This window comes from Drosophila obscura, unplaced genomic scaffold, assembly GCF_018151105.1.
Source record: "Drosophila obscura isolate BZ-5 IFL unplaced genomic scaffold, ASM1815110v1 contig_87, whole genome shotgun sequence".
NCBI classification, from domain to species: Eukaryota; Metazoa; Arthropoda; class Insecta; order Diptera; family Drosophilidae; genus Drosophila; species Drosophila obscura.
Genome location: NW_024542880.1, coordinates 2,734,256 through 2,762,124, shown reverse-complemented (window position 1 = coordinate 2,762,124; position 27,869 = coordinate 2,734,256).

Sequence of the window (27,869 nt, the reverse complement as noted above, 5' to 3'; positions counted from 1 at the left end):
GGTTGGAGGAGGCGTCGTTCCCGGCTGATCCCGTGTCAGTTGGGGACGCATGTCGTTTCCCGACGTGTTTTGACGGCAGCAATTTACGGTCCGTGTGCCGCGTTTGCCACATTCCCAGCAGAATAGGATGGAGGGATTATGGCAGTCGTATGCCGCATGCCCCGCTTCACCATACCGCCGACAGGCTGCGCGTGGGTTGATGATGGGGGTAGTGATCATGTGATGGGCTGCTTCGGGATTCGCCGTACTGTTTGGATGAGCTGGTGGTCTCCCTGGTGTGTCTGTCGATTCCCAATGGGGACTCAGAAATGGCGGCTGGTGCGAGTCGCAATTCCGCTGCTCTGAAGCCGGGCTTGCGTATCTTGGAGTGTTACGCGGGGGTGCGAAAGTGGTCGGGATGGTCCGCTGTTGGATACTCTCGAACTCGGTGGCCAACATTGTGAGCTGTGCTAAGCTTTGTAGTTCGTGTCGCCGCACGTACATCTGGTATGCTGGCAGGGCGTTATCGTAGATCCTGTTCAGTTCCTTGGCTGCGTCGTACCTGGCGTGGTGCATGAGTAGACGTATCTCGATGAGGTAATCCTTGAACAATTCTCCTACCGCTTGCTTGCGGGCTCGGATCTGGTCTTCCAATTGTTCATAATACCGTGGCGGCAAGAAGAAAGTCAAGAATTCTTGGCGGAAATATGCCCATGAGCTGCCTTGTAGTTGGCTGGTGCGGTACCAGCGACTGGCCCGATCGGTGAGAAGCTCTGTCATGGCCCGAGGTAGCTGATTTGTGTCCACCCCATATGAGAGAGCACGTTCTTCGAGTAGTTTCAGAAATGCGAGTGGATCGTCCTGTCCGTCGAACCTGATCCCCCATTTCCGAATCTTTTCCGCGATGTGGGCGGTGGAGGAGTCCATGGCTGACACGATCCTCTGTGTGGGCGAGCGACTGGTCTCCGTAACTGGAGGTCTGGACAAATCGGCTGGCGTTACGATGCGTGGTGGGCCAGGTGTGCTGTATTCGGACGCGGTGGGGACTTGTAACCCGGCTTTTGGGTCGGTTTTCCGCTGGTCAGACGGCCCAGGAGTGGTGGGCATGGGCGACTTGGAGCGTCCTGCTGGTCTGGCGTATTGCCGTTCGAGGTCTGCCAGTCGAACCCAGGCATCCTGCGAGAGTGTTCCGGCGACTAGTGCGGCGAACCTCTTTCGTCGTTCCTCGACTGTTCCTTCGTTGCCGAATCCGAATTCCTCGGCCAGGGCTTCCAGCTCATCCCGCCGGAGTTTGTAGATCCAGCCGGTGGTGACTCCTGGATTGGTATGGTGTCCCTCCGGGTAAAATTCGTCGGGTTGACCGGCTCCGTGGGCTTCCATGGTGTGTTTCTGTGGTTAGTAGAACTGACTTACGTGTTGTTTGTGGTATTTCTGCTTGCGACCGGATGTTGCGAGGGTGCCGGTTTTTAGTGTTGGACGAGTATTGGTCCTTGCTAGCCTAGTTTTCTTTCAGTGGCCGTGGGTCTTTACTCCACAAAGCTCCGTATTAAGGTGTTAGTCTCCTTTAAGTCACCAAAAAGTCCCTGCTCGGGTGTCTTCGGGTATGTGACTGAGGGACTGCCTAGTGCAGTGTCTTGGGTGTGTGACTGAGGGACTGCCTGTATCTTTTATTCGGGCTGATGGACTGCCTAGTGCAGTGTCTTGTGTTCGGGCTGATGGACTGCCTAGTGCAGTGTCTTGTGTTCGGGCTGATGGACTGCCTACTCTTTCGGCCGATCTTGGCCCTTTTATGCAGCTGGCGATCGCACCTGAGACCCGGAAATAATTAATTCTTGCTGACTTAAGGTTATTGGGTAATAATAATTGTGGGGCGTGATAAGTGGGTCGAAGCTTGGTGCTTCGTTGACAATTATTAGTGGGTCAGTGTGTTTTGATGAGAGTGTTTTGCTGAGACTGCATCGCAGTAGGTGCGGGCTGCAGCTGGAAATTGGGTTTTTGCTACCTCCGCATCGCGAAGGTGATATCTGTGATTCAAGGCCGAGTGGTTGCGAAATATCGCCAAGAAGTGGGTGACCGAGAATTTCGTGCTGTGTTTTTCGCTGATCGAGAGTTCTTAATTTTAGTAATTGCGTGCGTTGCTTAAGACTATTTTATTTTCCGGAGTGCTGACACACCGCTATTTGGGTAGAACCGTGGCTAGAGCCATGGTTCGTTAGCTCTGTGTATATCAGTTAGATTATTGTCTCCCGCCAGCGTGGATGCGCTTACCCTCCGCCGTTTGTGACGAGCCATGGCTAGAACCATGGTTCGTTACAATGTTTTTCGTTTTGAAGTATATCATGATTTTACGTTAAAATAAATCTTGCGTAACTATTTCTATTGTTATTTTATTGCTTTTTGTGCCAAATAACTGTCCAGAAATTATAACTTTTCAGAAATAAGAACCATCCCAGGAACAAAGTGGTTCGAAATCCGAACTTCGACTGTATTCAAATTTAATATAATCAATATAATAAAAAATAAAATAAATATAATATAAAATAACCCCTCGGAGAACTACCATCCTGCCGCGATGAGGGGGCTTCGTAAGCGTAAAGAACCAAAGAGCTATACCGTCGGTAGCGTATGCTGCCAGAAGGGCCACCCAAGCCGGGCAGGTCATGGGGGAGTGCCGAAGCCAAAAGTTGTTCACCCTGGCGGTAGGGATAAATCGCATCCATTATGGGGGGAATTTCCGATAACGTTTTTATCCCGTTGCCGGGAGTCGGAGACCCAGTACCGGCGGTGATTGAGGCTGCGAGCGCAGGCCCCAGGCGTCGATATCCTGTGACTGCAGGAAAACCTAAATGGCAGTGGAGTGCTGAGAGCTTCTGTACAGAAGTCACCGGTGGAACCGATTGGCCAAGAGCCAAGGTTCAAGCGGAAGCAGACGGACGACTCCACAAAAGCTTCTGAGCCGAAGAAAAAGAAGTGTTTGGAGACATCGATGTTTTCGATGTTTTAGTTAAAAACATCGATGAAACATCGATGTTTAGCAAAATAAAAAACTTTCAAAAATACATAGTAAACTGCAAAGCATATGATTAAAATTATACATAATAACAGTTTTATTTCATTTGAGATCAAGAGTTCCGAAATCCATTCACAAAAAAAATATATATATAAAAAAGTACATTTTCCAGATTATATCTTAAAATAAGTCTTGATTCTTGTTGAGAAATAATAATTAGTCCACCACTTCCGGCTTAAGGCGGCTACGACGATCGGAAATAATTTTCCCACCCTTGCTGAACATCCTCTCTGACTCGTAGGATGGGCATAGCGACATATCTCAGGGCGAAATATCTCCTGGCAGGCCCTAACGACAAATCTCCGCACGGAGATTTCTAAACGACATATGTACATATCTCCTCGCGGATCTTGGCGTCATATCTCCGCCCAGAATTTAGCGACATATCTCCTGCTAGAAAAAGTAATGGCAGGAGATATGTCGCCCGGAGATATGTCGTTAGGATGTTGCCGGGACGCACAAATATTTTTGGGCTACAGCTTTAAATGGCATCATGCCGTCTGTATTCATCTAAAAATGTAACCATTTGAGCTTGATCTTCTTCTCTCTTTAGGTTTTTCTTTCATAGACGACAAAAACATAAAAAGAAAACATCGATGTTTCGCCAAAAAAAATCGATGCTTATAAAAATTTTAAAAACATCAATGCATCGATAGTAGCATCGATGTTTTTCCACCTCTACGAAGAAGGCGAAACCAGAGGACAGGGAAGATATCGGACGTCAATTGTTTGAAGGCTGAATCGGAGATCCTGACCGCCATGAAGGATGCCATTGTACGCGCAAAAACAAAATCTTAGACAGACGAGACAGACGCTTTTTTTTGGCTCCACTGTTTTCGCAAATTTATCTCGATTTATTTGATAAAATTTTCACAAAAAAACAAAAAATTAATTAACTAAGGACCGGCAACAAAACCCTGTTTAAAGTTTATAAAATAACACAAATCTACGACTTTAAAAACTATATTAATAACTACACAAGTCGCAGCGCGGTTAAAGTAAACAAAGCAACAATCAGATGAGTAAGACTTGCACAACAGCTGAAAAGACGCGGACCCAACATAGCAATCTACCGTAACGTCGCTGGGCTGTCACACAGAAGTCACTCATTTACACCACTCAACAGAACCTTTGTTTCACTACAAAAACGATGTCTTCTGCTAGTAAGTGCGTAAGGGAAAACTCTTCTGGCGAGCTGAAGGCGACCTGAAGGGGAGTGAATGCTGCCCTACTTAACCAGATCATCACGCGCAAATTTGATGAGCAGGCTGAGAAAATTGCAGCAACTTTCAGAGATTCGGAGGCGCGCTTGCTGGCCGGGATAAACGAGCGTCTGGACGGCATGAGCGACGAAATTAGACTCCTGATGAAGCGGTACAGAAGTTGGGACGGACCGTAGAAGATATTGATGGGCTAAAAACACAGGTATGCGCGTTAGAGGTCAAGCTCTAGGCACAATCATGGCAAGTGTGGCTAGAGGTGAATTACTTAAAACCATGTTTAATTCACTGTGCTTTGCCTTGGGAATAGCACCAACCCCAAAATTGAACGACATTTTTAGGGTCAGACAAGCCAAATCGGCTCGCACTGTCGCTGACCCAACAATGATAATTAAATTTGGCAACACAGCCGATAAATTGACTCTCGTTCGAGCGGCAGGCGAGTTTAGGCGGGAGAAAAATCAACAACTAAGCCTGCAGTTGCTTGGCCTTGAATCTTCTGCTCAAATCTACTTGAACGAGCAGCTTACGAGAGAAGGATATGCCATATTTAGAGAGGCAATAAAATTAAAGAAGCAAAATCTTCTAACAGCAGTTTTCTACCGTCGCGCAGAGTTATTTGTGAAACAGAGCGAGAGAGGAGAGGTGATCGGCATTGATAGCTTTAGAAAGCTTTCAGAAATTCAGAGCGCACGGGCCGTCGAGAGCGCTCCGGAGTCGACGGCAGGATAGCTTTCTTATTACATTTGTTGAGCTATTAAGCGTTTTTAATAGCTATTGATTTTTATTGTTGAGCTAGCGATCTTTTTTTACTAACTGTTGCAATTGTTTTAATAATTAAAGTTGTTGGCTTTAGTTGAATATATTCAGTTTATTAGTTGCGCGGTATAGCGGCCTGGCAACGATCAATATTGTTTGTGTGTATAGAAAACGCGATTCGTATGTCGGTATGTGGAACGAGTACTATACATATATGCTGTTTTGTATGTAGAATGTTGATATAAAGTGCGAAGGTATGTTCTTGCAGGTTCAGGACCAGATTAAGACGAAAGAAAGTGAGTGCGATAATTATGACGATCAATTAAAGACTAAAAGAGGGCAGGCGGACCGAATTGCCCGTGCCCTAATGCAAGCGAGAGAGAGAACGAAAGAAGCGATAGAAGCTCGGGTTGCTGCTGAACCGAGCACGAGCGATAGAGAGAGAGAATGCGAGAGAATGGTATAGATGCTGCACCTGCAGTAGTAAATGAAGGAGGAGATATAAAGAGGCAAAAGAACGGCTGCTGCCGTGAGTAAATGTAATCGGTTACAATATTTATATGCAGTGGTGAATGCAAGTAGCAAACAAACTTGGAATTACGTTAATTTGCTCCACGTGCTATTTTGAGGAATTTGTTGGGGAATATATATCAGGCGGGGAAACCAGACAACATTTATAGGATTAATATATGTTAGCTGTAATAAATGTGTCTCAAGTGTAAAAATTGTTCTCTTAGTAATAATATTTTGTAATTTAAGTGCGCAACTAATTAGTTTTCTCTTAAATTTTCTATTAAATGGTAGGTAACTTAATTTCAACCAGAGTGAACAGCCATGGTATTAAAATGTGTCATATTAATGCACAAAGCTTAGTGAATAAAGTAGAAGAGTTTCGTTATATGTTTGTCAACTCGAATATAGATATTGTCGTTTGTCCCAAAATTTGAATGATTCGTATATTCTATGTGATGGTTTTAATGTTTCCCGATCAGATCGTATTGGTCATGCAGGGGGAGTAGCAATATTCGTAACTAAAAGACTGAAATGCAAAATAATATTTAAGCAACCATCTGACAGTCAAGTGGAGTATATGTTTTTAGAGATTATTATTTCTAACTGTTATATAAAAATGCTAGTCAGCTGTATATATAGACCACATAATAATAGTGATTACTCTAACCTGATAGATTTAATAACTAACCTAACACTGACGTACACGGACATTATACTAACTGACCTAAATAGTAGCATATTAAAAGAGCAACATCTACTAAATGAAATGGAGTCCACTGACTTAACCCTGTGAACACAATCTTACCGACGCATTTCTCGAAGACCACTAACACTTTATTAGATGAAATTTTTGTCAACAAACCAGAAAACATTTTGCTATATGACCAACTCTCTGAACCTGCTTTTTCAAACCATGATCTCTTATTTTTAACGTATGATATGCACACTGACAGTAACAAACAGACCATCCAATACAGAGACTTCAAAAACATTGACTTTAATTGAAGACTGCCCATTATATATTCCCTTCCAATGGTTGACACGCAACTTAATTTCATCAACCATAACATTGGCTATCTGTACAATAAATTTGTACCATTAAATACTAGCACTGTAAAGCTGTCATCGCGCCTTGGCTTAGTAGTCAAATTAGAAGTGCAATTAAAAAGAGAAATGAGGCTTATGACAAGTGGAAACGATATAAAACGGAAAGTTGTAATCTTATTTTTAAAGCCGACCGACGTAGTGTTAATACTTTGATATTAAATTCCAAGAGAAACTATTATGGTAATAAATTTACAAGTGCAATAAACACAAGACAAACTTGGAAAACACTAAATACCTTAGGGTTTAGCAAAACTAAATCTGTGATAAATGACGACCTCGATGTTAATGCTTTAAATTTACAATTTTTAAACTTAAATATTCCTGTTAGCTCGTGCAATCCGTATATTAGTTCAGTCCCGTCTATGAATGTTAATATGTTTTAGTTTTCTTGTGTGAGTGAGTGTGAAGTCTTATAAGCTATGTTTAAAATTAAATCCAACGCCATCGGGCTGGACGAAATCGATCCAAAATTCGTAAAACTATTTCTACCCACAATTTTTTATCACATTACACATGTAATCAATACTGCAATAACCTCTTCGATCTTTCAGATCAGTGAAAAGAAGCTAAAATAGTACCAATACCCAAGTCGAGTAATGACTATAGACCAATCTCTATACTGCCATATCTCTCCAAATCCTTCGAAAATATAATGGAGAAACAAATAAAAAACTTTCTAGAAACCAATAATCTTTTAAATAATAAGCAGTCTGGGTTCAGAAAAGGTAGAAGCTGCACGACAGCATTAATTAAAATAGTTGAGGACATTAGAACAAAAATGAACAATAGTGAACAATAGTGAAGAAACTTTAGTAAGGCTTATTAAATAAGGCTTAGTAAGGCTTTTGATAGGTTAACTATGAGATTCTCATAACCAAGTTAATAAAATTATTTAATTTTATTTAATTATTAATTTCCACTACTGCAATTAAATTGATTTCCTTTTACTTAACTAATAGAAAGCAAGCAGTAATTACAAATAAGTCGAGATCTAATGTTCTAGTCAATTTACGTGGTGTTCCTCAGGGATCGGTACTAGGCCCGCTTCTGTTTACAATGTATGTTGATGACCTGCCTAAAGTCCAATCTATGTATGATGTCCATATGTACGCTGATACTGTGCAAATGTATGTGAGTCGTTCTCTTAGTCAAATAAATGAATGTATTAGATTAACAATTATGAACTGTCCTGTGTGTCCAAGTGGGCGAGTAATAATGGTTTATGTCTGAATCCGTATAAGTCTAAATGTATAGTTATCTACAAAAAGTACCTGAACACGGACAATTTAAGTAAACTTTTAATTGACAATGCAGAAATCAGTTATGTATATAAGGCAGATAACTTAGGCATTACAATTAATAACACTCTCTCCTAGAGTGACCATATAAACAAAGCTGTAGGAAAGACGCACGGTTTCCTACGCTAACTGTCTTTGGCACAACGATTTTTGCCAATCAACATTAGAATGACGGTTGCAAATGCATTAATTATTCCAGTTCTAATGTATGGTATAGAAATTTTTTGTAAGTGTGATGCCGCCATAGCATAGCTAGATTCGTGCTTTCACTAGGTCGTACAGATCACGTTACTAGTTTTGCTAATAGAATATTTGACTTGGACATAAATAACTGGACGAATTATAAAATTTTAACACAGCTTCACAAAATTATTTTCACTAAGACTCCAGAACTTTGAGAAGTTGCGTTTCAATCTGTCGCGGAGGACCAATAATATTGCCTGCTTTAGAACCAAACTTTCTTGTTCGAATAGACACTACTTTATCTGGGCTGTCCGACTTTGGAATTAGTTACCACCCTATTTGAAAACAATTAGTAGCGCACCAATGTTTAACAATAGATTAAAAAGCTATTTCAAAAATAAACTTCAATAGGCATATACATATTACCAAAATTATATATTTATTTATAAGAATACTGTTTTAAATGTTTTAAATTTGCTTTTTAATGAGATTTGTTTAGTATTTTAAATTTCAGATTATAATTTTATAGTTTCTTAAAGTTGAGTTTAACTGTTTTTCATGTAAGAACCCGATTGTGACTAGTGTATTAATTTAAAAGTGACTTTTAGCACTAGGAATATCTAAATAAAAATTAAAAATTACAAATTACAGCGACCCAATAGAAGAATCTTACACAGCTGTGTTAGATGCACCAGAGCCAGATATAAGGTGATGAATCAGATAATGGGCAAGTACGCCCATTTCTGAATGTAGACTAATGTGGACCGTTTTCGATCCACCATAAGATACGAGGAAAAACACCAGAAAAGGCATACATCGCCGTGTTCTTTTGTTTTTCCATTAAACCACAGACGCATTCTTGTCAGCCCTCCGCCGATTTTAGAGCAAACGCGAAAAATTCCGGACCATTCATTGCGACAACGCAACCAATTTCATCGGTGCCAACAACAAGCCATGGGAAGGAGCCATCTTTAGTGAAAGGGCACATGGTTTGATATCGAATCACTGCTGTAAGGAAGGTAAAGTTCTTAGTCAAGTAGGGATCTAATCAGTCATGCATGGATACTGGCAGGATTCACAGAGAATGGCGTTCAACTTTAAAGACTTTTTATAAAGCCTTATTATTAGTAAAGAATTGGCCGTCAGCCAAGGGATCTTTCGGGGGAATCATGGGATGACGGTTCCCTCGCCATAACTGTTAACTTAGACCAGGGTACAGGCACTTAGAGCTAGGGCTTGCCATGCCACGTGGCGTAAGTAATTTTCCATTGGCTTTTCCGCTTGCTTCGTAACTGGATTAGGCTGGTGGCATATTTGGTCATGAGCTGGCGGACTGCTGTCCAGATCCTATTATCCTGTTCCTCTCGCGAAATGCCCTTCCGTTCTCTCGGTGTTCCCAGCTCCGAGTTCTTATCCGAGAGAGCCCTGTATGAATATGTCGCGTTCCTGGACAAGCGGCCCTAGTCTTTAACCCTGTCAAGTCTGTGAAAAGCACAGCTCGTCAAAAATTACCGACAAATTCGCTAACTAGCTGAACATCATTATTCTGGCCAAATTAAATTTTCAAATTGAAATTTTTTAACTGTCTGCTGGAAGTCTAGTGCAATTCCACAAGGAACAAAACACAACTATACAGTAAATCCGTTAAATAGTCAATCAGATTCCTTTTTATACCCGATACTCATAGCGTACATCTACCAGGCTGCCGAATCTGGAACCAAAAATATATCTCTCAGCCATGCTCCGGTTATCACAAATCGCAAAAAGTTACGATTTGAAAGTCAAATCGCAAAAAAGCGTGCTCCAGTTTTCATAAATCGCAAAATTTTTACGATTTGAAACCGATTGCTAGTGAGCTCGCGATTTCAGAACGAATTGCACACAGCACCTTAATTAAAAGTTGTATGAGCGGGAAAAAAATATAAACAACTTCGCTGATGTTTTAAGTTTATATATTTATATAATTTAAAATTCATTTTCGTATCCTAATATCCTTATATATTTAATAAAATTATTTCTAAAGGCCCCCAGTTTAGACTCACCAAAATAAACCTAAGCAACAGCAACGTGGTAATACCCATTTGACCGATTAAATTCGATATCAGTATCGGACAGGGGAACAATGTCGTCTGTTCTTAATTCAGCGATTTTTGTTTTATTTGCTGTAATATACTGCGATTGCCAAAACCAATCAAAGCTTTTTTCCAGACAAATATCGCAAAACAATTAGGAATGAAGCTCTATCGATAGGAAATAGTTACGAAAACCGAAGCGCACACAATTTCAATTCGTACGAATTGATCCAAAATCGTAATCGCAAATATTTACGAAAACCGGAGCATAGCGGTATAATTACGTTTACCAGGTGTGGCTTATTATCCAGCCTCACGCACGAGCACATCTCACCTTTGCTAAATCTCTCTTTCTCATTCGATCTATCCCTGCCAGTGTGGCTTAACAGATAAGGACTAGTCTTCATGTTCACCATATACCTTTCTTTCTTTCTATCTCTCTCCAATGCTGTCTGTACACTTAAAACCGAAAAGGCGATGTTGGAAACAAGAAACTGTTCCAGTACGCCTCGCATGAACTTTGTTTTTGCGCTTAGATTATTTTCGTGACCGATCTTCTGTACAATTATACTGTAACCTTTCAATATACCAGATCTACTAAAAATCTAGTCTAGAGCATATATTTCCCTCGCTCACACTGCATTCACTCTTTCCAATATACATATTAGTAGACTGTTTACACTAAAGTTACGTCATTGCATCATTGTTTTTTTTCCGGAGACACCGATTTTTGGTTAATTTCCAGAATTCGGTTGCATTCCCCGTCATCAAACACACGAGCTGTTCTCATGATTCAATAACCTGCGCATGACAATATAAACGCCTATTCAGCGTTATTGCCTTAAATCGGATATCGATGGCAAGGGGCAGTGTAAAGAGGCTATAATTTCTGGATTTAGTTCTGTTCCTACGGACCACATTATCCCATTAAAATTATTGAAATTTCTGGAAGGCTTTATTCAAATTAAAATACTAAAATTTACACAGCTGCCTTTATATTCTGATATTTCTTTATTGACAGTAAGAATCTTGTCCCTCTAAAACATAACTTTTACAATTTTACATATATTTTGAGAAACATTTAAAAATCTGATTTTTACTAAGCTGGACTTCAAATAATGAAAATTCCATGTATGTATATATATCAATGCCATATAATGGTATGTGAATATGCTGTCATTTCGGTTTTAGATCTTCTTCACTTACATAGTATGTACACATTTTTCTACAAAACGCTGTATGTAATTGCCGTTAACTGATCACAAATTCATCGTACGAACATGGTTTAAGCTTGGATCGATAACCAAATTTCAGTTCCGTTCAATGGTATAATGTAGGAATAATTTAACTTTGGCGTTTATTCTTACTGCAGGTAATAACCATTGATTGAAATATTCTTGAATATTAGCTTCTAATATTTCAAAAAAATTTATAGCTTCAAATCAATTAAAAAAATGGAAGCCAAACCAAAAAAGTATATCAATTGCCTGCAGAACCATTTTGGCTTCCGTACCTTTAAAATAGTGCAGTGGATATAATACAGGAGCTAATTAAGGGCCAGAGTGATGTCTGCGCTGTGCTGGCGACTGGTTGTGGAAAATCTTTGACCTATCAGTTTCCTGCACTTTACCTTAGAAAAATCGTATTTGTTATTTCGCCACGGATATCTCTTATGGAGGATCAAGTTTGCGCTCTCAATTCGAAATTGGGTTGTGGATGGGCCTGTGACAAGGCATTGGCCAGAAAGAAGATGACCAATCTATTCGAGTACATATATTGGCAATGAAGTTTACAGCTTACAATTGTTGTTCGACTTTAATTGTAACCAGAGGCTGGCCCTGATCGCAATAGACGAAGCGCATTGCATATCTAAACTGGGACACGATTTCCGTCCAGAGTATCGCCAGCTTATCGCAATAAAAAAAACTGTTGCAAACATCAAACTATTGGCGCTAACCGGAAGTGCCACATCATTGGTCCAAAAGGATATATGCGAACAGCTGGGCATGGACAAAAAAGTTTTCGTATGCAGTTCAGTCGATCGCCCAATCTTCAACATATCTGTCCACCTAAAAGGCACATGCGTTTGGTCAGACCTTCAGGACTCTTTAACATGGGCTATGTCTGGGTCGGTACTTATCTTTACTACTACTATACTACAAGCCGAGCATGTGGCAAGCCAATTGAACAAAAACGGTTTGATTTGCCACTGCTATCATAGCCAGCTACTACCAGATACAAAACGCCGGAATTATGAAAATTTTATAAAAGACGTAATACCAATCATGATTGTTTCTTCTACCTGTGGTGTGGGCATGCAGAAGACAAATATCCGCCTTGTAGTACATTATGGAGCACCCAACTACTTTGAGTGCTATTGGTCGGGCCGGGCGCGATGGAAAGCCAGCAAAGTGTGTACTTTTCTATGGAGGGTCCGGAGAGGCTAACGTAAACCAGATAAAGAGCAGCCAACAAACCATGCGAGAATACACGCAGACGACCATGTGTCGACGGCAATTTATAATTACCTACTTCAGCGAAAACACCGAAATACATCCCCATACCAACTGTTGCGACAACTGTCGCCAAAAACCGCATCAGCGACTCTACAGTGGCCTGAACAATGACGGACAGCTTGACGTGACCACTGAATCACTCTGTATGCTAACTATGCTAAGGGATCTCTAAGGGCAAGTTGGCATGGGTAAAATCATATTGGGCTTGTACGGATCGGAAAGCAAGACCGTGCCCAAAGTATGCCAGCACCATTCAATGTTCGGAAAGAGTTCAAACAGGGAAGTAGGATGGCACAAACTACTAGCACTAACCATACAGTATATATGTGGATGTGCCAGTTCATACAACGAAAGGGGCGCAGCTGAGTTTGCAGCGTATGTTCCCAGATCTTCGGCTTTGGGAATGGCCGCGTTCGGCTCTGGGAATGGCCGCGTTCGGCTCACGACGTCACACGAGCCGACTGCAGCAAGCATGCATGTGTTGTGTACGCGTACACTCCAAAATATATGATTGTATGCATAGAATAATTTTTAGCTGCCGAAACCGACTTTGTTCGAGATTTCAGTTTACGTAAACGTGTGTGTGCCATGTATTCACACATACTGTGCTTGTGTGTGGGCTCTACAATTTTTTGCCGCTTGAATTGGTTTTTCATTTTGTTTTGAGGGCTGATGTGATGTAGCAACCTGAGCTGGCCTGCCGCAACATAACTGAGGAATGGGCAGAGTGGGTGGGGGTGGGAAATAAATACAATATATAAAGATAAATTATGTTATCTCTGCTTATATCTAGATTCGCTAAAGCTCTGGAAAATGTTCTACTGGATGGGTACATTTATTTTATTCAAAGCGTTCATAAATTCTTTTTTAATTTTGCCACCTCTTTTCGCCAGAATCCCCAATGTAAATACACACAGTAAAAATAAATAACAACTTTAAATTTTAAAGTTTAAAACCAAAATCGACCTATTCAGGGCCGGATCAACCCTCAACCGGGCCCTGGGCAACCATCAATCTGGGGCCCTCCATTTTTTCACGCCAGTTCCTTCTTTTTATACCCGTACTCAAAAAAGAGTTAAGGGGTATATTAGATTTTTGGTAAAAGTGGATGTGTGTAACGCAGAGAAGGAAACGTTTCCGACCCCATAAAGTATATATATTCTTGATCAGCATCAATAGCCGAGTCGATATAGCCATGTCTGTCTGTCCGTCTGTCCGTCTGTCTGTCTGTCTGTCTGTCTGTCTGTCTGTCTCGATGAGCGCCTAGATCTCAGAAACTATAAGAGCTAGGGCAACCAAATTTGGTTTCCAGACTCATGTGATATCCCACTGCTACAAGTGTATTTCAGAATTTCGCCCCGCCCCCTTTCGCCCCCACAAAGGACGAAAATCTGTGGCAGGCACAATTTTAAAGATACGATAAAACTAAAAACGCAGTATCGTAGAGAATGCCCATATCTACCAGATTGCCGAATTTGAATCAGATCCGATCATAATTATAGCCAGAATGAAGAAATTAATTTTCAGTTGCTTCACCCGTCTCCCCATGAATGAAACACGCTACTGATTCTCTTTCTCGCTCGCACACTCTGCCGCGTTCAGTGCGCGAGCAACCCCTAGCGGAGGAGATGTAGAATCTAAATGGTACATGTATAATCTACATGTTAGATGTAGAATATACATAATATATGTATATGTAGATAACAGATGTAGCAAAAAAATTTTTTTTTTAATTCTAAAATTCTAAAAAATCATATGCTCAAAAATGTATATAATGAGTCGCGTCCCCAAAAGCGACTCGCACGTTCCTTCTCGTTATATATTGTATTTATTTACCACCCCCACCCACTCTGCCCATTCCTCATTTATGTTGCGGCAGGTCAGCTCAGTTCGCTACATCACATCAGCCCTCAAAACAAAACGAAAAACCTATTAAAGCGGCCAAAAATTGTAGAGCCCACACACAAGCACAGTATGTGTGAATACATGGCACACACACGTTTACGTAAACTGAAATCTCGAACAAAGTCGGTTTCGGCAGCTAAAAATTATTCTATGCATACCAATCATATATTTTGGAGTGTACGCGTACACAACACATGCATGCTTGCTGCAGTCGGCTCGTGTGACGTCATGAGCCGAACGCGGCCATTCCCAGAGCCGAACGCGGCCATTCCCAAAGCCGAAGATCTGGGAACGTACGCTGCAAACTCAGCTGCGCCCCTTTCGTTGTATGAACTGGCACATCTATATACTGTATGGTTAGTGCTATTAGGTAAAGAGCTAACGCGTCAAGACTATATAGTATACGACTACATAAAAAATGCAAAGTACCCGTTTAAATTGTTCTTGCCACAATTAACATTTAAAGGATGTCGCTGGTTAGACTGCGTTTATCAGGAGCGTATTTTGATATAACCTTCTCCGCAACTTATGGTTTTTCTTCGTACCAAAAAAGCCTAATCCACATAAACGAGATACTTTATTAAAGAATGAATCCAAAGTTTCGATTGGGGTTCTGATATTGACATTGACGATTTAAATATGTTGGATGAAATAGTGGAACGTGAACGCCAAAAAGACAAGGACAATTCGTCAAGCTCGGACAAAAAAATTGATAAAAAAAAAAAATCAAGACAAGCAATGCATCTCTCGATAAAATTAAAGAAATTAAATTTAATGTCAAGGCGGATCCGAGCGGTCTTGAATCGCTTATAGCTGACTGCAAAACTATTTTGTCTAACGAAAAAGAATATTTAGCGCAAATAAAAGGGGGCCGCATTCGTGTGTTGAAATATCTTGGGGATAGTTTTAAAACCACGTTTTGAACAGCGAACTTATTATGAAACGTTAGCACATTGCTCTTTTAACCGATATTAATTTTTTCGTTTCAATATTTTAGTTTCCTACATACATATAAAAAGAATTCCCGAGTTCACAAGTAGGTTTTTGAAAAGATATTTTATTTAACCGAACTTATAAAATAGAACATAGGATATGATAATGAATTCCCCAACTCAATGTTAGAAAGTCTCAAATGGAGCTGTCTTCTTGTTCTCGAGTTATTGATCTCGAGACCTCTGTTGGGAAGCTTAAAGCTTATCTCCTTAAGCTTTCGGCTTCGGCTGATATTTCTTCTTCGTGATTGAGTGATGATGGCTTCGGCTGAGAGAGGCGAAGCTTCGGTTGTGAGAGGCGTTGCTTTGGTGAGAGCGGCTGATAAGCGATGCGTTGGTCTATGTGTGGGAGGCTTGGGAGATGCGTTGGCTTGGATGAAACAGGCGGCCGCAGCTGGTGATTGGTGTCAGCTTTCATTTTGAGAACTCACTTGTTTACAAGAGTTCTCCCTTCTATTGGAGTGTGGGACTGATTCTGAATTAGTCATAGTGTGGAGTGTGGGAACGAGCTGATAACGTATTGGTCAGCGACGTTCTATTGCATTCCAGAGTTTTGGGTTGCATGGGACTTCCTGTTGATTTCGGTATGGACGAATCATGCGTTTTTTATTCAGGTGTTGGGGTATCTTCTTATATGTTTATCTTATTTCATATAGTTGCGAATACATGGGTGTAAGGGAGAGTGCTGGGCATATGCATAGCGTGTATGGGTGTGGGTGTGGTTATGAATATGTCAAGTGCTTAACGTATACTTAATGCGTATGTAGGTGTAGGGCATTATGGATATGTTACTCCCCCGGCATTTCTTATAAGCCTGTCCTCAGGTTTTCACTTTAGGGTATAGGGAGGGGATTTCCTCTATAACTATTGGTATACTATTTTCTTCTTCTTCTTTTTCGTCTTCTTCCTTAGGTTTTATATATTGAATAGTTGTATTTTTAGCTATTTTCTTAAATTTGACAATTAGATACCCAGTTATGCTTATTATTGATAAAATGAACATAATTATTATAACTATCTGCAATATATTGTTATATTTTGTTTGTTGTATAATTATTTCTTTTGTCTGTTCATAAGACAATGGTTCTAATCTAGTTATGTTATTACTCACATAGACGTTTTGTGTAAAATCTAGCATTGAATTAGTTATTGTGAATTCGTTTAATTGAGTTGAACAGTTGTAAATCTTAATTATATTATTGCCTTCGATTGTTATTTCTTTGTCTAAACAGTTTTGGTTTAATTTGGATTTTGGAAGGTTCCATGTTAACAATATATTTGGTTCAACGTAATTAATTTGGAAATTCTTAAAAGTTCTTGTGTATGGACATTTAGTGGGTTTTTGCTTTAAAATCCCTTTTATACAATTGTCTTCTATTATTTGCTTAGTTTCTTTGCTATATATTTTGTCTTCGTAAATATAATATTTATCGAATATTAATTCTGTTAGAATATTATTTTGGTTATCTGGATATGGCACAATTTTATATACTGGGATAATAGCAATTTCGCTCGGAATATTGGAGATTATATAAATTTCGTTTGTATCAACTTTTAGCCATGTAGAAGTTTTAATATTTAGCAATTTCTCAGAATTTATATGTTTCAGGTAATCTTGTTTTAGTAGTTTTGGGTTAAAAATACCAAGTCTAGTTAGTTGCATTCCCATTTCTATATCCTCTATGTATTCAGTAAAATGTTGTAGGTTGAAGACTAAAATTTCTAATTGTTGATTTTTGTTGTTTTCTTCGTTTAATTGGTTTATTATCTCAATTCCATGGTTTACTACTTCTATAACTAAATTTAGTTCGTTTTTTTGGATGCTATGTGTGGCGAGATTTTCTATTCTCTGTTCTAATTCTTTCTTGTCTTCTTGATCTAGTGTGCCAAATAAGTATTTATACCTACGATATTTATTGGGCCTCTCTTGTTGCGTTTAGCAATTTTTAAGCCATTTATTTCCCTATTTAATTTATCTACTAGGTATTTTACTTGGATTACGTTTTCAAATTTATTAGCCATTACTAGAAGGTTTTGATAGGTTTCTTCAGTTTTTGTTACATTAACTGTTAAGTAATGGTATTCATAGTTAATCGGGAGGTCGATTGATCCCGTTTTAAATATGAGGTATCCGTTTCTGGACTCGATCGGATTTATTTCAATATTTTGTCCTACTGTTGTAAGGACCATTAATGTCATGATGACGATGATTTTAATTATGTTGCCGTTGATATTTAACTTCTGATTCGATGGGCGGCCTGGAATTATCGTATTTGCTAATATTAATTTTCTTTTTATATTTATTTTTGTAATGTGTTATCTTTCTTCCCCTATTCTTTTCTTCGTAATGCTTTTCATCTATTTTGGTTATTTCACCCGTCTTTTTGAAAGGGTTAGTTATTTTGGACTTCACTAGAGGTGATTTTCTAAACGACTTTGGTTCAACTGGGTGATCTGATTCACCTTGTTCAGTTGAGTGTCGTACTCTGGACTTCCTGCGTATATGAATATATCTGCAGGTGTTCTGTTGGTAGTATTATGTCGGGTCTTGTGATTATATGTGTATATTATTAGTTCAAATTTAGTGTATTTGTTTTCGAGGTCATTCTCACTGGATATGATCCTCAATTTTTCGTTCACTGTTTTATGGAATCTTTCAACGTCTGATATTCCATTTTTACTGGATGTGATTAGGATCTTAACATCTTCCGAGATAAGCCATGCTTGCAATGCTGCGCACATAAAGGCTGAATCTTTGTCGGCTTTAATTTCTTGGGGTTTTTCCATTTCGTTAAAGACTTTTAGTATCGCCCTTTTGGTTTCTAACCAGTCACGACTGTTCACTTTTATTAGTGTAGCGAATTTTGAGTATATATCGATACATGATAAGAACTGTTGGTTACCTATCAGATAGAAGTCCATTACGTAACGTTCTCGGATGTTTAAGACTTCCGGTGTTACTTCAAATGACAACTTGGTGTTTCCATGCTCGGTCTTGGCAATATTACACGTTGTGCATTCGTTTATTATATTTTGTATCAATTTTTGGTGGTCCGGATAGTAGTGTTTTCCCTTAAACCAATTGATGGTTTTTGTTGAGCTATTGAGATTTTTCAATAGCGTAGAGCTAAATCGACAATTTGTACTTTGATTAATTCACAACACAGTTTGTTTGATTATGTTAGTTTCTTTATTTGCCATGCAAGGCGAGTGGGAATATTATGGGCAAGAGTTAGCAACAGGCGGACCCGTGGTGGACCGTGTTGAAGCGAGAACAATAATGGGTTTTTGCATAAAAGGTAATAACGATGTAGCAGGTCACTGTGCCAACCGACGATATGTTGTACGTTTGATGATGCTAGATTTCGAAGTGTCTCTGCTGCGCAGACGAGCTTCCCTCACAGCCTTCGTCGGCTGACGATTTTCGGGAAGGGGAAAATGACTCAAGAGCGCAGAGTCAGGTAGGTAATGTTGTGCATAAGAGCTTAGATCTGCTCTCTTTGCGCTGCCATGGGCCGGCGCTTAGCCGAACATTCTCCCCCCGTTGAAGAGCACGGGTCTTCGACATCCTTCTTTGGCAGCATACACTGCTTTGCGATAGCCCTCGTGGTACTCCCAGTAGCCGGTTTGAGCTCAGCTACCCTGGAAACGCCATCTCTGCCGGCGATCAGTTTCGTCACCCTTCCCAGCGGCCACTTAAGTGGAGGCAAGTTCTCGTTCTTTACGAGGACCACGTCGCCGACGCTGAGGTTAGGCTGCTCAGTCCTCCATTTTGCCCTCTCCTGCAGAAGCGTGAGGTACTCCTCTCGCCAGCGGGACCAGAAAGTCTGCTGCAGGAAGTTGACCTGCTGCCAGCGATCAAGACGATTGAAGTTGAGTCCGGTCACATCTGGTTCTGCGAAGGTACGGATTGGAGCAGTACCTAAGAAATGCGTAGGTGTTAGCATGTCTAAATCGTCAGGATGCTCTGAAATGGGAAGCAATGGCCTCGAGTTTATTTTGGCAGTGATATGGCACACAAGCGTTCTCAGGTCATCAAAGCACAGCAAGGAGCTGGAAGCGGAACGGTAGAAATGATGTTTGGCTGTTTTAACCGCAGCCTCCCAGAGTCCGCCAAAGTGGGGAGAGCGAGGGGGAATAAACCGCCAGTCAATATGATCCGCAACGCAAAACTCCTGAACTTCCTTCATATGTCTTTCTGCCAGGAACAGCTTCTTCAACTCTGCCAACTCGTTCTTTGCTCCCACAAAGTTGGTTGCGTTATCGGACCAAATTTCCCTGGGCCGACCGCGAGTTAAAATGAATCGCTTTAGAGCGCTTATGAACGCTGGCGTCGATAGATCCTGCACAAGCTCCAAGTGAACGGCCTTGGTGGCAAAGCATATGAAGAGGCATATGTAGCATTTGATGGGTGGTCTGGTCCGCACCTCACTCTTATAAAAGAACGGACCACAAAAATCCACACCGGTGACTGCAAAAACGTACGACGCATTCACACGATCCTTCGGCAAGTCGGCCATAATATGCTGCAGCAGGCGCGGCTTGGCCTTAAAACATCTGGTGCAGCGATTTACGACGCTGGCCACTGTCTTGCGCCCTCCAATCGGCCAATACTCATGCCGAATAAGTGCGAGCAATGACCGAGGCCCAGCGTGCAAATTCTGCTCATGGACATGCACAATTACAGCAGATGTGACGGGATGACGCCTTGGAAGAATGACTGGGTGCCGTGCGTTGAAATCAAGTGATGAATTTTCCAACCGCCCACCGACGCGTAACAAGCCATGGTCATCCAGGAACGGCGCGAGTGACGAGATAGAGCTAGACGACTGCACCTGCTGTTCGTCACGCAGAGTCTTGTAGTCAGGCCACAAATGCACTCTCTGAATCGAACGAAGAAGTATTCGCGTACCACCAACGATGTCAGCTACTGTTAATCCGGACGACCTTTTGCGCTGCAGAAACTTGAATACGTATCCAAATGTGCGCTGGATCTTTCCGAAGGAATTGGAGAACTTTCGGCCGTCAGATAAGTCTACGAATGGACAAACTGCAATCAGGACTCTCTTGCGCAACTGCAGTGTTGGCGCGGATTGAATAGACGCTGCTGGCCACAGAGGTTGCTCATGTTGAAGAAAGGGTGGCCCGTGGGCCCAAAGATGCGATTCCAGAAGCTCTGACGGCGAAGCGCCTCTGGACAATATGTCAGCAGGGTTCTGGGCGGTGGGCACTTAGCGCCACTCCATCTGAGCAGTCCGCTCCTGAATGGCTGAGACCCGATTTGCAACGAATACGTTAAAGCTTGATGAGTCATGGCGCACCCAAGACAAGGCAGTTGTGGAGTCCGACCAGCAATAGAAGCTTCCAGTGAACAATTTAAGTTGCTGTATCTCACTGATCAATTGAGAAAGCAAGTCAGCGCCACATAACTCCAACTTGGGCACCGTCAATACCTTAAGAGGGGCGACACGAGACTTCGCACACAGAAGTTGCACGTGCGCGCGATTATTTGTCCTTGACACAACGTAAATACATGCTCCATAGACGTCTAGGCTGGCGTCACAAAACCCGTGAACTTTCACTGTTGAATTGGGGAGAACTGACAGACGAGGAAATCTAAACAGCTGAGGGGTGGACAAACTCTCGCAGAAAATGGTCCACGCTGATGCAAGAGACTCTGGCAAACTCTCATCCCATTGGAGCTGCTCCTTCCATACCAACTGAAGGAAAATCTTTGCCTTTGCGATGACAGGCCCAATCAGTCCTAAAGGATCATAAAAACGAGCAATCGTTGACAACATTGAAAGCTTCGTCGGCTTTGATGGCAGCTGCGTGGGTACTACCGAAAAGAGAAAATTATCAGATGAAGGCTCCCAAACCAATCCAAGAGCCTTTTTGAAGTCGGTGCCATCGTCGAACCTTAGCAGCGTTTCCTTATCCTTGTCAGGAATTCCCTCAAGTACGCCAGGGACGTTGGAGCACCATTTCCGAATTGGGAACCTTCCCCGAGCCAATAACTGGGATGTCTGCCTCATCTTTTCGCGCACTTCCTCTACAGATCCTCCTCCAGTCATCAAATCGTCGACATAGAAATTGGAGGTCAACACTTCCGAGCCAATGGGAAATGCAGTCCTCTCTTCTTCTGCCAATTGGAGCATGGAACGAATTGCAAGATAGGAAGCCAGTTTGGTTCTATATGTTACCGTGTCCAGCTTGAACGCCTTCACATCCTCGTGAGGGGATCCCTCCATAAGATGCACTGCAGGTAATTGTCCGGCTCAGATACACACCTGTACATCTTGCAAATGTCACCAGTCAGCGCAATGAGGAACGTACGGAACCGAAGCAGCGTATATAGCAGCTTTGGCTGGATAGTAGGCCCCGCCATTAGGACCACGTTTAACGAAAAACCCGTTGATGTTGTGGCAGATCCATCGTACACGACCCGCAATTTGGTGGTCGTGCTGTCCTCCTTAAACACGCAATGATGCGGTAGAAAATAGCGACAACGACTGAGCAGTTCTGATTCCACCAACGACATATGATTAAGCTCTTGGTACTCCCTAATGAAAGATGCGTACTGAGCCTTCAGCTGCGGACGACGCTCAAGATTCCGCTCCAAGTTGAGGAACCGCCGATATGCTTGCGTGTATGAGTCGCCCAAGATCTCCAAACTTTTCTTGATGGGCAGCTTCACGGCAAACTCTCCAGATGACAGGCACGAGAAATTTGCTTTGAAGTGATCTTCACAATCGACATCCTCCTGCTTGACCATCACCGAATCTTCAGTGGAACTTTCTACCTCCCAGAAATGCCTCAGTAACAGTTCCACTTGATCAAGAGACTCCTGCCTGGCGTCGGATGAGGCCTGAGCCCCAAGTAAAGCTGTCCTACGCGTTTGCTGACCACCTCCTGAAACCACCCATCCAAGGCGAGTCTTCTGAAGCGATGGCAAGCCAACATCCAATTTGATTTGGCCAATGCACAGCAGCTCGAAGAATAGGCTAGCCCCAATGAGCAGGTCAATACGCTGTGGCCTGAAGAACTGCGGATCTGCCAATGGTAAATTCGGCGGAATTTTCCAACCAGAAACGTCAACTGAAAAGCTGGGCTGCTGCTCGGTGATTGTGGGAGCTACCAACGCGACGAAACTGGTACTGTAGTCAGAGGCTTGGGACTGCAAGTTGAGTCCCACAGTATAGCCCTCCAATACAAAACTGGAATCCCCAAGACCCGATACTGCGGCCGACGACATGGTCCTTTTCAGTCTAAGTTGTTGGGCGAGGCTGGAGGTTATAAGGTGCATTTGTGATCCGGAGTCCAAGAGTGCCCGACATGGTACGAGCGATCCAGCACGATCCCTCAGCAGAAGAACTGCAGTGGCTAAGAGCACAACATCCCTGCAAGAGTTCTGTGCAACCAGAGAGGCAGCTGAGGACTGTGGCTGCGCTTCAGGGTGCGGGAATGTAGAGACAACGGGTTCCGTGGGCGAGGGTCTGGCGTTTAAATGCAATGACGTGTGATGTTTGCTACCACAGTGACGACAAGTTGATGACCTGCAAGTGCGCAATTGATGGCCAGCCTTCAGGCAATTCAGGCAAAGACCAAGCTTTTTCACTTCAATTAGGCGAAGGGACGGCGAAAGATTCCCAAACAGCGCGCATGTATATATGCCATGGCCAGCAGTATTGCAAAATAGACACTCAAGAGAAACAGACTCAGTGGCTACAAATGAACTTCTAGCGTTGTTCAGTACTTTTTTAATCTTTCCCACCTGAATGCCAGGCGTATACATTGCCATAGCGTGCTCCCGATTCTCCAACTTCTGACATCTTTGCTCCAGAAAAGCGGTGAATTGTTGGCTTGTGGGTATGCTGTCCAGCGATGACGTTTCCTCCCACTTGGCTTGCGTAGCGCTGTCCACCTTCTGCAGCAGGCTGTGTATCAAGATACAGTCTGCAATCTGCTCCGTTGTTCCCATACTCTGCAAAGCCCGAATATTAGCATTCACAGTGTCCGACAAAGACCGAAGTTGCGACACAGACGAAGCCTCTACGCGCGGAACACCCAGAATGTCCGTGACATGCGCCTGAAAAATAAAACGTTTGTTATTAAAACGCTTATCAAGGAGGTTTAGCGCGATGGGATAGCTGGCGTGCGTGAACTCTAGAGACGAAATAGTGTCTAGTGCTGGTCCTTTCAGGCAGGAACGCAGGTGCTGCAGCTTCTCCACATTTGACAAATCGGTATCCTTGTCTATTATGGAGGAAAACATGCTCCAAAACGAGGAATACTGAGCGTAGCCACCACTGAACTCAGGAAGCTTCAACTCCGGCAGGCGTGGCCGACTTTGCACTACGACCGTAGTTGGGGCCTCTCCTACATGGTCCGTCCGCATTGTTGAGCATGGTAGCATTGTGGACTGCCGCTTGTTTAACTCCCGTTTCATGCGAATCTCCAGCATGACCACGCACTCGTCAAACTCCTCCCTCAAGGGACTACCGATCTCATCGAGATCAATCCTCTCCAGGGCATTATGGTGCTCGTTGAATGAAACTACAAGCTCCGCTAGCAATTTCAGCCTCACGTTCAGCTCCTCCTCACTGAGCTCGCCAATTCTCTCCTTGCCAACGGCCGTTTCGATTCTCCGTGCTGCCTCTACCATGGATTGCACCTTGCGCTTGTAGAATGCAGCTTCCGAATCGACGAACAATGGTGAGGGGGGCAAGAGTGAGGGGGTGCTATTAGAAGCCATTGGGTAGGTTTACGACGCACTGGGTTACAGTTTCTGAAGCACGGAGAGGTTAATAACCGGTGAATAACCTCGAACAGTTTGATAGGAACTGTACACTCGATCGCAGCGCTCAAACACACGGGCTCACAGTTCTACAGGCCAGCAGCGAAAGGTCACAGTTTTAAAAGAACTGAGTAGGTGCAGCTGACAACAACAATGGCATGCACACTTAGAGCACCGAAAACCGAAACGAAACAACCGCAAGACAAACCGCAAAGCAGATGACGCGAGAACCGTTTATGTTGCTTGTGCACAAACGCCGAATCGAAAAACCGTGGTACAAAGCGAATTAAACAACCGACAAGTGTTATTTGCGAGGCATATATATGTGTATATATATAAATATATATCGATTAGATCACGTCGGGGTCACCAAAATGTTGAGCTATTGAGATTTTTCAATAGCGTACAGTTAAATCGACAATTTGTACTTTGATTAATTCACAACACAGTTTGTTTGATTATGTTAGTTTCTTTATTTGCCATGCAAGGCGAGTGGGAATATTATGGGCAAGAGTTAGCAACAGGCGGACCCGTGGTGGACCGTGTTGAAGCGAGAACAATAATGGGTTTTTGCATAAAAGGTAATAACGATGTAGCAGGTCACTGTGCCAACCGACGATATGTTGTACGTTTGATGATGCTAGATTTCGAAGTGTCTCTGCTGCGCAGACGAGCCTCCCTCACAGCCTTCGTCGGCTGACGATTTTCGGGAAGGGGAAAATGACTCAAGAGCGCAGAGTCAGGTAGGTAGTGTTGTGCATAAGAGCTTAGCTCTGCTCTCTTTGCGCTGCCATGGGCCGGCGCTTAGCCGAACAGTTTTCTCTATTACAGGGTGAAGTAATTCTTTGCGGTTTTTCATTATCAATTCTTTGAATTCTGCGTAATTGGGTATGTCTATGAGTTCTCTCTTTGCGCTGCCATGGGCCGGCGCTTAGCCGAACAGTTTTCTCTATTACAGGGTGAAGTAATTCTTTGCGGTTTTTCATTATCAATTCTTTGAATTCTGCGTAATTGGGTATGTCTATGAGTTTTGAACTTGATTTCATAACTTTTGTGAAATTGTTTGGACTGATAATTTCTAAATACGCTTGTTGGAAAATTGGGAAATCAGTTTCGTTGTGGAAATATAATGCACTCTTTTTGGTACATAGATAGTTCTTTAGCCAAGGTGTTGGTCATTTCCTTGTATGTGATTTTGATAATCAATTTATGGAAATAGTGTTGTGTAGTTACTTTATCTTCATCTCCCTTGATCAACTCAATCTGACGATTGAAATAGTTGATTGGTCGTTCTGTAATGGGGATATGATTGAGATTGTCTTCTTGCGCACTGTGTATTGTGGCGCCTGCACTGTCAGAGACTTCTCCGAGTAGATTTTCATTAACTTTAACTCGGGAAAGGGCGTCAGCTACATGGTTTTCTTTGCCAGGTAGATATTTGATTTTGAAGTCGAATTCGTTTAATTTGATCTTCCACCTTTGTAGTTTCATGTTTGGTTCTTTGAGGTTGTTTAACCATACTAAGGGCTTATGGTCGCTAAGTATTTCGAATGTTCTTCCGAACAAGTATGATCGGAAATACTTAGTGGACCAAACAATTGCTAACAGTTCTTTCTCGATAGCGGAATAATTGATCTCATGTTCGTTCAGCGTTCGGCTGGCGTAGCAGATCGGTTTATGGTCTTGCGATAAGACTGCACCGATAGCCATGTTACTAGCGTCGGTAGTAACAGAAATATTTTGTTAAAGTCTGGATACACGAGAATTGGGTCTGAGGTGATGTGTACTTTTAGTCTCTCAAATGCCTCGACATATTTCTCTTCTTTAGGATCTATTGTTGCTCGTTTTTTTCATTTGAGCGTCATAGGCTTGGCTATGTTAGCGAAATTAGGAATGAACTTCCTGTAGAATCCGCATAGTCCTAAGAATGACTTGATTTGTTTCGTGGTTTGGGGGATGGGAAACCCTGTGATGGCTATGATCTTGTTAGGATTTGGCACTATTCCTTCGGGTGTAACTATATGACCTAGGAACTCAGTTTCTTTCTTCAGAAACTCACACTTATCCATTTGTAGCTTGAGGTTTGCGTCTCTCAGCTTGTCAAAGACTTTTCTTAGAGACAGAAGGTGTTCATCCAATGAAGTGGAGAAAATTATTATGTCGTCTAAGTACACCAAACAGTCTGTGAAAATTAAGTCTTCCAAAAGATCGTTCATGCATCTTTGGAATGTGGCAGGGGCGTTGGTTAGCCCAAATGGCATTCGAGTATACTCGTAATGACCATGTTTGGTAGAGAAAGCGGTTTTCGCGATCGAGTTAGGTACCATTGGGATTTGATGGAAACCATTTGCCAAATCGATTGTGGTGAAGTATTGGCATTTTCCTAATTTGTCTAGGATTTCATCCATTCTGGGAGTTGGAAACTTATCCTTTATGGTTATCTCGTTGAGACCTCTATAGTCTACAACTAACCTGTACTTCTGTTTTCCGGAAGCATCTATCTTCTTCGGAATCATTGAAATGGAGGAGCAGTAAGGCGATTTCGATTTACGAATTATTCCTTGCTCAATCATTTCTTTGATTTGCTTATTGACTTCTTCGTCATGTATTTGGGCATACTTGTATGGCTTTCGGTATACCGGATCTTCGTGTTGTGTTTGAATCGGATGTTTGACAGTACTTGTGAAGGTCAAATTGTCACCATCTCTGTACTGCACATCGCTGAATTTATACAACACCTTCTTCAATTTTTCTTTCTCTTCATCGTTCAGATGCTCAAGCCTTAGCTCGTGACATTCCCTTAGTTCATTATCGATAGCGGAAGTGAAGTATTGATCCCCTTCTGAGGATGAGTTAAGGCACTTCTGTGCGATAATATCTTCTTCCGAAGATGTATCTTTGCACTTATGTGCGGTCTTAACCTCTTCAATTGCTTCTCCACTAATAATGATTGGGAATGTTCTTTCTCCTAACCTTACAGTATTGTCACTGTAATTAATTATGGCTTTGCTAGCCATCAGATATTCTCTTCCTAGAAGGATATCGTAGTTGTCCGAGAAGTTATACAGGTAGAACTTCTGCTCACTGGGACAGACTTTGTTGGGGGGCCTAACTATACTTTTGGTTAGCTTAACTGGTCCGTTGATGGTATGGACCTTGAGGTTTTCTATATTTATGGGGGCATTCGGAATGTTTTCTTTTATGATGTTTATTGATGATCCCAAATCCACGATACCTCTAAGTATTTTCTAAGTATTATAGGATCCCCCTCGGTTTCTTCCGAGGCTGTTTGATGAAAATTTACATCCATTTTCATCTGGTCGCTTTGACTTTCCCTAATCCTTTTGGTAGGTTGATTGGGCCTGCTGCCACTAGCTTGGTTCTGATTCATTTGATAATTAGCTGGATTCTGTGCTTGACCTTGATTCAAGGAGTTACGAAACTCCTGTTGCAATCCA